Source organism: Rhinopithecus roxellana, chromosome 6, assembly GCF_007565055.1.
Source record: "Rhinopithecus roxellana isolate Shanxi Qingling chromosome 6, ASM756505v1, whole genome shotgun sequence".
In the NCBI taxonomy this organism is placed as follows: domain Eukaryota; kingdom Metazoa; phylum Chordata; class Mammalia; order Primates; family Cercopithecidae; genus Rhinopithecus; species Rhinopithecus roxellana.
In genome coordinates this window covers 146,848,947-146,865,048 of record NC_044554.1, presented here as the reverse complement: position 1 = coordinate 146,865,048, position 16,102 = coordinate 146,848,947, and the positions used below count along the sequence as shown (strand labels likewise).

The following is a 16,102-nucleotide window of genomic DNA, read 5'->3' as shown; positions in this document are numbered from 1 at the left end:
AGGGGTGGAAGAGGGCACGTTTTCCTGCCTGTGGAAATCCATAGATAACAAATTCATATTGTGGAAAGTTTATTTTTAAAAATACTTTGAAATTGGCTTCTAATGTATATCTGTAAACTCAAAGGTATTAACTTTGTTTTTATGTGTTTCTGAATTGATTTGCCACCTGCTTTGGGCCCAGGATACAAGAGATTATTTGAGTCATCATTTGTCCAACAGGCTGCATTCTGAATTAGGGATTCAAGCCATTTTCTTGCCTCCCAGAGAAACATTTGAGATTTCATTCACATCTTTCTTGTTACCAAAACAAAAATTTGAACTCAAAATCCTCTTGAGTGGTAAGGCTCTTTCAAATAAAAAGTATGACCATCATAATATTGTATATATACTAGCACACAATATGTATACCTACACACATATGTAATTTTTAAGACTCACTATTTAAAACAAAATCTGAAATAATGTGTCCCTCTAGATCTCTTTTGGAATCATTAACTATAGGTCTCTTTCAATTATGGGTTACAGTGCCTGAATGTGCTGAACCCTCTTAGGAGAGCACAGTGGTAAACTCCTCTGAGTGTCACTGTTCCTGTTATTGATGTTGATGGCAGAGCCTTCTAATTCTAACCCCTGCTGAGCCTTTAGAAACCTGGTAGATTGTTAACATGATTAGCAGGAGTTCATGAACTCTGCTCTGTATAAATGCAAAATCCTAAACTTTGATACGGAATTGGCATTAAAAAGTTTTTCCTCATATTTAAAAATATTTTAATAGTTTACATTATAAAAGGACAAACTTATAGAAGCTTTTTTAATATTGTAGTTTCTACTATATAAATATTGCATTTTCAAACATAATATACTAAGAGAATTATTATAGAATTTTATCTGGCAATATGCTTATAATCCTCCCATCACCATTTACAAATAAATAACAAATATTTTTCTATACACTAATGGAAGCAATTTAGAAATTTTTTTTTTTTTATATATAAAGGAAATGTATGGTAGAAACACACTGGAAATCAGTCATTTGGAAATGATTAGAACTGATAGTCCTTAAAGGGTGTATTTATCACCCTTTAAATTAAGGAAGCATCCAAAGGAACAATGGTTACATTAGATTTATAGTTAAGATACTCAGTTGCATATGTTGTAGTTGTAAATCAAGTTTATTTTTAAGAGGTTATTTGGATATAGAGGCTAGAAAAATTTCCTGGTGCCACTTTAATTTTTCTCCGCTTGTTGGACATGAAGAGAGGGAGACAAAGACTCTCAGAAAGGGAAAGACGGGCTGGTGAAAGACAAACTAAGGTGAGTGAGGTGCTGAGTTCATTATTTCTAGTACAAATTTCCCACCAACTGGGGAGCATTCACCTGTATACTTAAAGAACACTTGAATAAATAAATAAATTCAAGTGCTCTTTAAGTATCCTCTAAATACAGAGCATTGTGGGAAGGTTCTGTTTCTTTTCCAATTTTGCGATCGAGGAACAAGATTCCTTTTTCTAGGGGGGAAGGTGCACTGAATTATCAAAGGAGTGGTCATCTTTCTCTTCCTCCTTCCTTCTCTGTCTTTCTCTCTCTCTGCCCTGTTCCCATTGGTCTGTCTTTTAAGCTGAAGGAATATGTTCTGCCTTTATTCTAGCTATGGGCTAAGTCACAGGGCAAGACTACATGGGCCTAAAGAGTTCTTTCTGGGAAAGGGTGGCACTTTCTGGAGGGTCCTGGGGTTCTTTCTTTGTGTGGAAAGTTGAATTATCTTGACATCATTAACATTTATTGAGTATTTGGTGAACAGCTGGGGACATCAAAAGGAATAAGAGCCAATGCCTATCTTTTAGGAACTCACGATGTCAGTCTCATTTGTTCAGGGAGAAAAATACATAAACCAGTACTTGCAGTGTATCTTTAAAGGTGCCCCAATAGAGGTAAGGACTAATAACCCCACAGGTAGATATAAGTAATCTGTTGGGCAGTGAGGGAAAGCTTTACAGAGGAGTGACGCTGGAGCTTAATCTTAGAGTATGAAGGAGCTCACCAGGCAGGGAACAACATTTCATATAGAGAAAACAGAACGTGCAAAGAATCATGAAGAAACATGCTGTGCTTGGGGAGTGGCACATAACCTGTTGTGGTCAAACTGCAGGGTTTGAAATAAGGTCTGTGAGTGCAGAGGGGGAAATTGCAAGAGATGAGGATGTTAAGGAACACTTCAGCAATGTAATGAAGAACGTTGTTTGGATTTGGATTTTTATTTTGAGAACCAGAGGGAACCCATCAGAGGTTATTAAAGTTAGTAAAAGAGAAAATATTAGATTTATGTTTTAGAAAGTTCACTTTGATACAAAGATTGGCCAGAAAAAAGATCAGAAATGAAAGTTAGGAATCCAGGGAGGATATGATGAAAGCTTTGTATAAAACAGTCGCAGTAGGCCAGACATGGTGTCTCATGCCTGTAATCCTAGTACTTTGGGAGTCCAAGGTGGGAAGATTGTTTGAGCCCAGGAGTTTGAGACCAGCCTAGACATAGCAGGAGTCCATCTGTACAAAAAAGTTTTTTAAAAAAATTAGCTGGGCATGGTGGCTCACACCTGTAGTCCCAGCTACTTTGAAGACTGAGGTGAGAGGATCCCTGGAGCCCAGGAGTTCGACGTTATAGTGAGCTATGATCGCCACTGCATTCCAGCCTGGGTGACAAAGTGAGATCCAATCTCAAAAAAACAGAACAAAACAAAGAAACACAAACCAAAAAATCCCAAAAAACAGTGGCGGTAGGATTGGAAGATAGGTACAGATTAGAAAGAGATTCTAGAAGTACATTCAATAGCACTTGGTGATAGATTGGATTTGGTAGTTGAATTAGAAGAAATAATGAAGAATGACTTCAGAACTGCTTTGACTTTGGGAACTGGAAGATAGAGTATGGATGGTGGAAAGAGGTTTAGGAGGAATGGAGATAACTTTGATTTTAGAAATGATCAGCAGTTACTGATGGCCAATTTGGCCTGTGGGTTTTAGAAGAGAGAATGGTTTAAAAAGGTACGTTTGGGAGTTGCAATCATTTAAGGGGTAGGAGAAGCCACAGAAATAAGTAAACTTGTTAATCTAGAGCTTCTGAATGAGAAGAGAAAGCTCTAAAGAGTGAGCCCTGGGTAATAATCAGGGAGGGCACAGGAGAAGGAGGACTAGAATAGGGGTGTCCAGAAACCCAAATGGCCAAGAGTTCCAAGGAGGGAACAGTCAGCAACATTGCTTGCTGTAGCAAACTGCTCCTGAAGTGCTCTTCCCCAGGCTGCCCACCCAGAAGGCGTGCTCTCTTGGAGGCTAGGAAGAGAACACTTCCACTTGAGTAAATGTTTCCTTCTTTCTCTGTCTTCCTCTTATTCTCTTTCTCCTACCCTTTTATTCTTTTTTTTTTTTTTTTTTAAATCATGATTCCTTTCTGCAATGAATTTTGGGTTCCTCCCATATCCTTAAAAAACATAGTACTTGCATTGCTAGTTCAAAAGTAACATGTTGAAACTTGAGCTAAGATTCATTTCGCTTTCAACACAGAATTTTTCTCTACGGATCCGGTTCAAACTCACTTCTCTGCTCTTAAAATTTGCTTTTAATAAGACAGTCCTCCAGAGCCCAAATCTCATTTTGAGGAGAGGATACACGACCTATACCAGGGCTCAGGCTGCATTGAAGTCTGTTCAGCCACTTGGAGTCTCTACTTAAATTCTGTATCATTGTTCCAGAGGCAATGCAAGCATAACAATCGTTAATTAAGAAGAGCCAGGTGGCTGGGCATGGTGGCTCATGCCTGTAATCCCTGCACTTTGGGAGGCCGAGGCAGGTGGATCACCTGGGGTCAGGAGTTCAAGACCCGCCTGGCCAACATGATGAAACCCCGTCTCTACTAAACATAAAAAAAAAATTAGCTGGGCGTGGTGGCGTATGCCTATAATCCCAGCTACTCAGAACACTGAGGCAGGAGAATCGCCTGAACCTGGGACGTAGAGGTTGCAGTGAGCCAAGATCGTGCCACTGCACTCCAGCCTGGGCAACAAGAGCAAAACTCCGCCTCAAAAAACAAACAAACAAACAAAAACAGAAAGACAAGAGCCAGTCGTTCTTTTCTAATTCCCAGGTTCTCTGAAACTTCTTGTTATGAAAATAGTTCTTCATCAGATCAACAGAAAACTCAGTCTTTTGGGATTCAGACAAACATGAAGCCATCAGCCCTTGTGGTTGAATATCCCACTTACACTGAGTGTTGAGAAATTTTTCTATCCAATGTCACTGATCCACAGAAAATAAGTAATAAAGAAAAGGATCCAAACTTGTTTGTTTGTTTGTTTGTAGTGTTGCCCAGGTTAGAGTGCAGTGGCATGATCATAGCTCACTGCACCCTCGACCTCCTGAGCTCAAGCAATCCTCCTGCCTCAGCCTCCCAAGTACCTAGGACTATAGGCACATGCCACCATGCCCTGCTAATTTAAAAAAACTTTTTGTAGAGATGGGGTCTTGCTATGTTGCCTAGGCTGGTCTTGAACTCCTAGCCTCAAGAAGTCCTGCAGTGTTGGACTCCTAAGGGGATGGGATACAGGCATGAGCCACCATGCCTGGTCTCAGGATCCAAAGTTCTATCAGATGTGAAAAAAGTTGCAAAGAAGAAATCAAGACTAAAAATAAAGAAGAAAAATGCTAACATATTTTTCAAGTACCTACCATGAACTAGACACCTGTATTTAATATTATTTTATTCAATCCTTAAACTCCATGAGATATCATTCCACCCATTTTGCCACTGCACTCCAGCCCGGGCAACAGAGCAAGACCCTGTCTCAAAAAATAAATAAATAGAAACAAAAATAAGTTAAAAAGTGGGGAAATGAAGTTAAGCTATAGAATTTTTATTAGTTTTCTTTTCTTTTCTTTTGAGATGGAGTCTTGCTCTGTTACCCAGGCTGGAGTGCAGTGGTGTGTTCTCGGCTCACTGCAACCTCTGCCTCCTGGGTTCAAGAGATTCTCCTGCCTCAGCCTCCCGAGTAACTGGGATTACAGCTACACACCATCACGCCTGGCTAATTTTTGTATTTTTAGTAGAGCTGGGGTTTCGCCATTTTGGCCAGGCTGGTCTCGAACTCCTGACCTCAAGTGATTCACCCACCTTGGCCTCCCAAAGTGCTGGGATTACAGGCGTGAGCCACCGCACCCAGCCTATTAGTTTTCTTTTTGCTTGTCTGCTTGTCTATGCAAACACTGTTAAATTTTTATCAAGCTAAAATAAATGGGTTTTAAGATAGTATTTGTAAACCTCATTGTAACCTCAAACCGAAAAACATACAATGGATACACAAAATATAAAAAGTGGGAGACCAAATCATATATTAGATAAATTACCCAAATCAAACAATGAATACATAATGGACTGAGATTCAAACCCTGACAATGACTCCAAGGCCTATGTTCTTATAATCAAAAAAAGAAGGTGACAGAGGAGAAAAAGATAAAAATGGACAGGAGGAATAGCAGTATTTCTTGCTTTCTCAGCTTCTTTCTTGCCAGCTGTCAGAAAGTTTTCTTTCTGTTGCCCAAGAATCCCAACTAATTTGCTTTATATCTTCTCTTATGGATTCAGGCTGGAGTTTACCCTTACCCACGATCTCCTCATCCTTTGAGCCTACTGACTCAGAAGATTGTGGACATGTCTGAAAAAGAATTCCTCCAGAAAGAGTCAGGACATGTGTCTTACCACACATTCCTGCTGTTTGCACAGCTGTATTTGTTGCTCTTAATGGTAGAGAAGGGCGGCACAAAGGACACTTAGTTTTAGAAAACTTTTCATGGTCTAGCTAGAAGAAATTACACAAAGAGCCAGAGGTTTCCCACTGTTTTTTCTAGAGCCCAAGATTCTTTTATTTTTGAGTTCTCTGTCTTGTTAGTGAGGAAGCATTATAGCAACTATTATATAAATGCTACAATTTATTTTTGAAATTTGAGAGATGTGTCTCTCTAAATAAATTATTTTTCATTCTTCTTAGAAAATATTTAAAGTCTGTTTCTAAATGAAGTATTCGTGACTTTTCTTTGACCAGAACAGGGTCATTGTATTCAGCGACCATAGCGCTCGCTCACCAATGCTAAACCATCCACTTCTGCCTCCCTTAACAACTATGGATCTGTTTTTTTTCAATTTAAAGGCAACTGTTCATGGAAATACTGCTGTGAAGGAAAATATTGTGAGTCAATAAACTTTGGGCCAAGTCCAATCCTCAGATAATGAAGTCAGTTGTACTTGAGCAAGAAGAAATTTGCCCTGTGATAGTAATAAGTCTGTTATTTGTATGTCATAGACACAAATGGGTAAATGTATTTCAAGGTCTTGCTTGAAATTAAATGGATTTCCCTATGCATCCATAACTAATTTATTGGCTATTCATAAAACTATGTTTGCTTAGATCCTAATTCCTAATGAGTAGGATTTATTTAATAACTGAAATAGGGAAGAATATTTACCTGTAGTAAATATAGGGCCTCATCAGTATTGCTTTGTGTTGCTTGAGCATTTATACCTTTTGGGCAAAAGTGGTGATACCTTACCTTAGATAACTCAAGGGACAAGCTGAATGATTAATAGTGAAAATATTGGACCATGTAATAAAGGGCTAATACTGCAATGATTAGGAAATTGTTAATATTCTCATGAAATATTACTGTAAAGGTAGGTACCTGTTTTACTGTGACTGTCTCTAAATTAAGTGGATCCCAAATCAGATTCTGTGAAGTATAAACTGTATTAAAAATTATATTTGAGCCAAAAGTCCCTTCTCCTTTCCACAGCAATTACAATTTTGATCAAATCAGTGCTAAACAGTATTACTTTTTCTTCCTAGCTATGGTGGGTCTAGAAATAGTTTGTGACAGAAAAGTCTTTTTATAGCTTTGCTTTCAACATGCATTTATGTTTTAATGATACGTTCTCTGCCAGTAAAAATGTAATTGTAGTACACAGAAAATCAACATGTTTTAAGCTTTCTGAGTGTATTTAAACTGTCAACAGTGAGCTGTCTGACATACAACATTACTCTGCTTCCGCTGTTAATGGCTAGGTTGTTTTCTAAAGACAGTCTAATGACACAAGACTCCCAAATCCTGTTGGACTGTGTGAACTAAGAATGACCTGAGTGAATAGGGATGCTTTGGCCATCTGTCATTGACAGCCACATTGATCTGGAGATGGTGGCTGAGGGCACTGTGTACTGAGGGTATGGCAGTTTGCTGAGGTGATGATAACCATCACTGATACCTTTGTTATGTAGTTGATTTCTCATTGTATCTTCCCCAGCTATGGAACCCCTGGGCAGTAAGTAACCTGGTTTAAAAAGTACACTTCTAGGTCAAAAGGTTACATCAGTTCTCATATATTATTCTCCTAGGTCACCATTTAGCATGTCTAAGTAACGTTTCCCTCCCCACCCCCAGAAAAAGAGCTTTTTAAAAGTATTTATTTTGAAAAATTTCAAGCATACAGCAAGTTATATATACTACCTGGATTCACCAGTTGTTACTATTTTGCCTTTGTCTATCTATGTATCTGTGAACCATTTCAGATAAAGTTGCAGATATGACTGACAGTTCACCATTAAATATTTCAGCAAAGACGTTCTAAAAATAAGGCCATTTTTCTATCTACCCACAATGATGTTATTGCAACTGAGAAAATTAACATAATTCCCAAATATCATCCAATAACCTATCCATATTCAGATTTCTCCATTTGTTCCCCAAGTATTTATAATTTTTTTTCAAACTGGGATCCATTCATGGTTAAAGTTTTACATCTGATTGTTATGTCTCTTAAGTCAAAAGAGCTCCTTTTTTAATCTTAAACAGGCATGGCAAAAATGAAGAGAAAAATACAGACCTCAGGCTCTATTATAGGTAGAAATAGATAATTAAAGTATTTAAAACAATTTTTTTAGAGTCAGGGTCTCATTATTTTGACCAGGTTGGTGTCAAACTCCTGGCCTCAAGGGATTCTCCTGCCTCAGCCTCCCAAAGTGTTGGGATTATAGACATGAGCCACTATGCCCAGCCTAATTGAAGTGTTTTGTTCACACATGTGTTCCACCCCACCTAAATTCCAAAGCAATTTAGATTCTACCTGATTAAATTCTTGCCACGTTTAAATGTTGGAGTAAGGCCATTTGGCTACTTTTTTTAGGAGAGAATGATTTTTCTTTTTGAGTATCTCTCTTTTTCAATCTTTGCATGGTAATGAGAAGTGAAACTCTTAAAAGACTGCCTTAGATAGATATTTACATATTAGTGAGTAGTCAGGAAAAGTTGAATGGTCACATTGGAACAATGAATACATTACGAATATTATGAGAAGTCATAGTTGTGAATGACGGATCATCTCAAAAGTAGTATTTAGTTCTAAAAGTTGATACATAGTGGGTTAAGTCACTGTTGTTTGATGTTGCATACAGTGCAAGCAGCTCATTTGGATTGATACAGTAAGCAAGTGATAACAAGTATAGGAGAATTAGAACATATGGTGATAAACACAAATGTAATGAAATGCATTTTCTATATGTGAGAATGACTTTTGTTTTTTATATCTTCCTGTGGTCTCATAAAGATGTTTCTCATTGGCTAGCACTCCATGCTATTGTCTTATATAGTAAAAGGAGTCCCGCAGAGTGCTATGTGTTTACATAGTGGGGACTTCGTAAATGTTAATCATTGATGATATCCAAGCCACCTTTCACCCTTTAATGTGATCTAAAGATCACAAAATAAGGCAGTAAGATTGAAAAATTATATAATGTATAAGGGAAACAAACACTAAAGGGACCCAATAATATAATTTAATTTCTCAGTGGTTACAGTAATCTTCATTGAAATTTAAAACTGTTTCTACTTATTAGCTTTATTTCTTTATTATTTGTTTATTGTTTCTACATATGCACTTTAATTCAACACACATTTGTCATGAGTTTTGTATGTTTCAGGCATTTTGTTTATTTATTTATTGGAGACAGTGTCTTATTCTGTTACCCAGGCTGGAGTGCAGTGGCAGCACGATCAGCTCACCTCAGCCTCAAATTCTCAGGCTCAAGCAGTCCTCTAGCCTCAGCCCCCCAAGTAGCTAGGGTTACAGGTGTGAGCTACTACACCCAGCTCAAGGCATTATATATATATATATATATATATATATATATATATATATATATATATTTTTTTTTTTTTTTTTTTTTTTTTTTTTTTTTTTTTGAGACAGAGTCTCGCTCTGTCACCCAGGCTGGAGTGCAGTGGCCGGATCTCAGCTCACTGCAAGCTCCGCCTCCCAGGTTCACGCTATTCTCCTGCCTCAGCCTCCGGAGTAGCTGGGACTACAGGCGCCCACCACCTCGCCCAGCTAGCTTTTTTTGGGTATTTTTTAGTAGAGACGGGGTTTCACCGTGTTAGCCAGGATGGTCTCGATCTCCTGACCTTGTGATCCGCCCGTCTTGGCCTCCCAAAGTGCTGGGATTACAGGCTTGAGCCACCGCGCCCGGCCGGCATTATATATTTTTTAAAATCTTCTTTTTTATTATGGAAAAATGAAAACATACACAAAAGCAGACAGAATAATATAATGGATTCCTATGTATCCATCATTTGACTTTGATAAATTATAACGTTTTGTTGATCTTGTTTCATCTATCCTCCCCACTATTTGGAAGAGGTGCTGGAGGAGTATTTTAAAGCAAATCCCAGATATCATGACATTCACATATAAATACTTTGTTTTGAATAGAGGCATATTTGCAAAAGTTTCGATTTCTAAGACATTTTTGACTAGCAATAGATTAGTAACCTTAAAATATTCAAACCCTATAGTTAGTGTTTTATTATTGATAAAGATATTTGATATTCATTCAATAAAGATATCTGTTCCACAGCAAAACTGAATAGTTTGGAAAAGCATTGTGTGCTTATCTGAGGTATAAAATGATGAAATGTTAATAAGTATTTTCATAAAACTTGAATTATGAAATCCTAATCAATATTGATTTGAATAACATAAGATATGGTTTTTGTGAGGGTATTTGTGTGTGTATGCACATGTGTGTGTGAAGAGAAAATCATTAAATTATATGTATACCTACACATATACATGCAATGGGAAACATGGTCTGTATGTCTTTTAATCACACACTGCTTTCTGCAAAGTCTAGGAGCAATAATGCAGAATTCTTATGAAACTTATCACTTTATGATGAATTTGTAATCCAGAAGAAAAATAAAGAATGGTTTAATTGGAGGCAATGAGGAAAAGATGGAGAAGAAGAGGTTCAAGCAAGGTTCAGCCTTTAAGGGTGAAGGTAGAAGAGGATTGTATGAGGAGGGCTCTGTTTGTGCTTCTGTTGTGTTCTGGGACAGGCTCATGAACTGTTTTCTTGGGTTCCTGTGCCGTCATACTTTCATGCAAAGCCTATTTCTGATTTTGCATTGCTTCTTGAATTCTAGTATTTTTATTTTATAGTAGAATCATATATTAATACTATAGTGTCAAGCAGAAAAGGACATGAGAAAACACCTGATCCAACCAACTCTCTTATTTTAGATAAAGAAAGATGAGGCCTAAGTTTCAGTGACTTGCAAGCTTGTTAGGACTGTAATCCATGTTTCCTGATTGTTAACCAGGTGGTCTTCCTACTTCACTATGTAGCCTCTCCGTAGTTCAAGCTTCAGGCACATGAAGTAACTCTCTGTGCCTTCAAATGTGTAAAGGTTTCCTACTGCAAAGTGAGTAGAATAAACATTCTTCCTGGCCCAACTTTAGGGACAGAACATGCCTTCATTTCAAATAAAGATGTAGTTCACTTGCAGTAATGATATCTTTATTAATGTGAATACATTTCCAAATTTTTTAGAGAGACAGTTTGACTTTAAGAATGGTTTGAACAACCTGCAGTCTTGTGCAACACTGACTGTTGTATGGATTAAGCAATTTATAAGTGAATTCAGCTAATCAGAATGGTGAGGGGATACACACACTCACATTCCAAATTCTATAATAGTGGTGTTAACTACTAGTAATTCTGTTTGCTTGGGAGAGTCAGAGAAGGCAGTGTTGTAATTCTGATATTTGAGCTTTGTATTTTTTAAAATTTTAGATAGGGTGGAGTATAGTGGTACAGTGGCAAGATCATGGCTTACCTCAGCCTCAACCTCCTAGACTCCAGTGATCCTCCTACTTCAGCCTCCTGAGTAGCGGGGACCACCCCACCTGCCTAATTTAAAAATTGTTTTGTAGAGACAAGGTTTCACTTTGTTGCCCAGACTGGTCTCAAACTCCTGGCCTCTAGCAATCCTCCCAGTTTGGCCTCCCAAAGTGCTTGGATTACAGGTGTGAACCACCATGCCTGGCCAATTTGAGCTTTTTGAGAAAAATATCTTACTAGGAATATGTGGGGAAGAGTGTTGCAGGGAGTGGCAACAGCATGTGCAGAGACATGGAGACGTATTTTGTTCATAGAAGAGGGAATCCTTTGACCCCAAGAACCTCAGTTTGTGTTGGGTCACTCCTGGAGTTTGGGTATGTTATTGATGGAGTGGGGTGTGTCTATCATGAAAACTCCTCATCCTAATCACATTTGCCTGCCCAGCTTTCTTTCCTCTACTAACTCACTTCTCTGAAGGAGCAGAGTGATCTTGGCAACTCTTACTAACTTGGCCTCTCACATCCTTTCAGTTCACCGTTTGATTCAATTCAGATCCATCTTCACTGTGTAGTACCTTTGTTCTCAATCTGCAGTGGTGGTTTTCATGTGTTATGAGTGGGACAAAGAAGTTGTCTAAATAGAATTTTCTTAACCATTTTTAAAACGATTCTTAATTCTCAAACAATTCTCAAAAAAATGCCCAGTAAGATTATTACAGTTTTCAGTGCTATTTACAAGTTACCATATGGTGTAGTGGTTAAGAGCATTGGAATCATATAGATTTCAATTTGAAACTGCCGGCCGGGCGCGGTGGCTCAAGCCTGTAATCCCAGCACTTTGGGAGGGCGAGGCGGGTGGATCACGAGGTCAGAAGATCAAGACCATCTTGGCTAACATGGTGAAACCCCGTCTCTACTAAAAATACAAAAATCTAGCCGGGCGTGGTGGCGGGCGCCTGTAGTCCCAGCTACTCGGAGGCTGAGGCGGGAGAATGCTCGGAGGCTGAGGCGGGAGAATGGCATGAACCCGGAAGGCGGAGCTTGCAGTGAGCCGAGATCGCGCCACTGCACTCCAGCCTGGGTGACACAACGAGACTCCGTCTCAAAAAAAAAGAAACTGTCCATGCTACTTAGTACGTCTGTGACTTCTTTTGGGAAACTTATTTAAACTCTCTGAGTCTCTGTTTCTTCAAGTAAAGAATTCAGTTTAGTGACTGGCATATTGTGAATATTCTTTCTCTCTCTCGGGGGAAAAGTGGCTTTCTTGATTATTTTGTTGGGATCTAAGTGAAGGATGAAGAAGGAGAAAAACTACATGACATGGTATTCATTTGCACTTGGACTGTTCTGTAAGTGTTCTCTGAAGACATTTTCTTGTGCCTTTTCTGCTTTTCGGTGGAGTGTGTGAGCAGTTCAAGGTTAGGGACTATGTTTTTTTCTGTTTGTTTCCCTCTCTCCCTGTAGCAATTAGGACTGACTGCACAAATGGATAAGGCAAATAAATATGTTTGCATTCAATCTTAGCCAAAAGCCTGAGAAGTGATCACATAAATATTTTTGACTAGCTAATGTCCTGGACTTCCTAGGGCATCCTGGGTGTGATTCTGACCTTTGCTGTCTCGCTGGAACAGTCCTGATCTAGACCTAATCCCATGGCAGCAGCTGCCTTAGAATTCAACTACGTGCAAGTCCTGGGGCCTTGAGAATGACAAGTGGATATGTTTGTGTGTTTATACATCTGTATGCACATATGTATATATATGTATATACACATACAAAATACATACATATTATATATATCCATACACGTGCACACACTTAGAATTTCCTATGTATGTGAGTTCAGCATTGCTGTTAGATTAGGGAGAAAATGCTGAAATGTTTGTCTTTTGTCTAAGCCATGGAGGCAGGGCTTTATATCAATTAAAAGGATAGTTGGGTTCTCATGGAGGTAGCTAGCACAAGGCTGGGGAGCACTGAGCCGTGCATGGTGCCCTGCGCTGCCCAGACTAGCGAACAGTACACTCAGGATGGCTAAAGGTGACCCCAAGAAACCAAAGGGCAAGATGTCCACTTATGCCTTCTATGTGCAGATGTGCAGAGAAGAACATAAGAAGAAAAACCCAGAGGTCCCTGTCAATTTTGCAGAATTTTCCAAGAAGTGCTCTGAGAGGTGGAAGACAATGTCCGGGAAAGAGAAATCTAAATTTGATGAAATAGCAAAGGTGGATAAAGTGTGCTATTATCAGGAAATGAAGGATTATGGACCAGCTAAGGGAGCTAAGAAGAAGGATCTAATGCCTCCAAAAGGCCACCATCTGGATTCTTCCTGTTCTGTTCAGAATTAGGCCCCAAGATTAAATCCACAAACCCCACCATCTCTATTGGAGATATGGCAAAAAAGCTGGGTGCGATGTGGAATAACTTAAATGACAGTGAAAAGCAGCCTTACATCACTAAGGCGGCAAAGCTGAAGGAGAAGTAGGAGAAGGATGTTGCCGACTGTAAGTCGAAAGGAAAGTTTGATGGCGCAAAGGGTCCTGCTATTGTTGCCTGGAAAAAAAGTGGAAGAGGAAGATGAAGAAGGCAAAGAGGAAGAAGAGGAGCAGGAGGAGGCTGAATAAATAAACTGTCTCCTTGTGAATACTTAAGAGTGGGGAGCACCATAATTGACACATCTCTTATTTGAGAAGTGTCTGTTGCCCTCATTAGGTTTAATTACAAAATTTGATCATGATCATATTGCAGTCTCTCAAAGTGCTCTAAATCAGTGGTTTACATGAAGTAGCCATGGGTGTCTGGAGCACCCTGAAACTGTATCAGAGTTGTACCTATTTCCAAACATTTAAAAAATGATAAGGCATTCTCATGTTCTCCTCACTCTCTGCCCTTTACTGTTGGTGTGACAAGGCATTTAAAAGATGTTTCTGGCTTTTTTTCTTTTTGTAAGGTGGTGTTAACTATATGGTTATTGGCTAGAAATTCTGAGTTATCAACTGTACATGTCTATAGTTTGTAAAAAGAACAAAAAAACTGAGACAAACTCTTGATGCTCCTTGCTCGGCATTGAGGCTGTGGGGAAGATGCCTTTTGGAGGGGCTGTAGCTCAGGACGTGCACTGTGAGGCTGGACCTGTTGACTCTGCAGTGGGCATCCATTTAACTTCAGGTTGTCTTGTTTCTGTATATAGTGACATAGCATTCTGCTGCCATCTTAGCTGAGGACAAAGGGGGTCAGCTGGCATGAGAAGGTTTTTGTTTTTGTTAAGTGCGGTAGTTTTTAAATGTTTTTTTTTTCTCTTTTTTTTCTGAGACAGAGTCTTGCTCTGTTGCTGGGTTGGAGTGCCGTAGTGCAATCTCAGCTCACTGCAACCTCCGCCTCCCGGGTTCAAGCACTTCTGCTATGTCAACCTCTTGAGTAGCTGGGATTACAGGTGCAAACCACCACGCCCAGCTAACTTTTAAATTTTTAGTAGAGACAGGGCTTCACCATGTTGGCCAGGCTGGTCTTGAATTCCTGAACTCGTGATTCACCCACCTCGGCCTCCCAAGGTGCTGGAATTACAGGCGTGAACCACCACACCTGGCCTAAACTGTTTGTTTTTAAACAAACTGTAGAACTCTTCATTGTCAGCAAAGCGAAGAGCCATTGCATCAGTGAAAGTTCAAGAACCTCGTCCGGGCACGGTGGCTCATGCCTGTAATATCAGCATGTTGGGAGGCCAAGGTGGGTGGATCACCTGAGGTCAGGAGTTTCAGACCAGCCTGACCAACATTGAGAAACCCTGTCTCTATTAAAAACACAAAATTAGCTGGGTGTGGTGGCTCATACCTGTAATCTCAGCTACTTGGGAGGCTGAGGCAGGAGAATCGCTTGAACCCAGGAGGTGGGGGTTGCGGTGAGCTGAGATTGCGCCATTGCACTCCAGCCTGGGCAACGAGCGAAACTTCGTCTCAAAAAAAAAAAATGTTGTAAGTTCAAGAACCTCCTATACTTAAACACAATTTGCAACGTTCTGTTATTTTTTTGGGTTTGTTTAGAAAGCTGAAATATTTTTGAAGTTAAATAAATAGTATTACATTTTTAAAAACTTAAAAGGATAGTCTTTTCTGTTCAGTAAGGTATCTCAAAGGTTCCACATTTATGTTTCTTACTCCAATATTAAATATTCCAAGTCAAATATTTTCTAAATTAAATAATTTCTTTATTTCTATGGGGCTTTGAAATTTATACAACTTTTTAATATGCATTATCTGTCATAGAATCTAATAGACACTAAAGACATACTAATGAATCAATGAATAAGTTCCATCTACTACTCAAAGCAGACCTATAAGATAGACAGAACAAGGCTGGGTGCAGTTGCTCATGCCTGTAATCCTAGCCCTTTGGGAGGCTGAGGTGGGAGGACCACTTGAGTCCAGGAGTTTGTGACCAGCCTGTGCAACATTACAAGATCCCATCTCTTAAAAAAAAAAAAAAAAAATTAGCTAGACGTGATGATGCATGCCTGTAGTCCTAGCTACTCAGGAGGCTGAGGTGGGAGGATCTTTTGAACCTAGGAGTTGGAGGTTACAGTGAGCTATGATCACATCACTGCACTCCACCATGGATGACAGAGTAAGACACTGTCTCTTAGAAAAAAGATAGGCAGAACAAATATTAAGATTGAATATCATTATTCCCATTTCACAGATGTTAAAACAGAGATACTGAGTTAAAACATCTTGCTCAGACTTACACAACTGATAAATGGCACAGCCAGGTTTTAAGTCTTCCGATTCCCAAATCAGTGAGTTTTCTACTACTATCAGTCATTACAGGAAAGACAATATTTTTCTTTTTTTTGAGACAGAATCTCCCTCTGTCACTCAGGCTGGAGTGCAGTGGCAC

At 39.2% G+C, this 16,102-nt stretch overlaps 1 pseudogene; it reads left to right on the top strand.

Annotated features, from left to right (window-relative positions):
• The first annotated feature begins 13,158 nt into the window (after positions 1-13,158).
• On the top strand, positions 13,159-13,833 carry LOC104681898 (annotated as a pseudogene).
• The last annotated feature ends 2,269 nt before the right edge of the window (positions 13,834-16,102 follow it).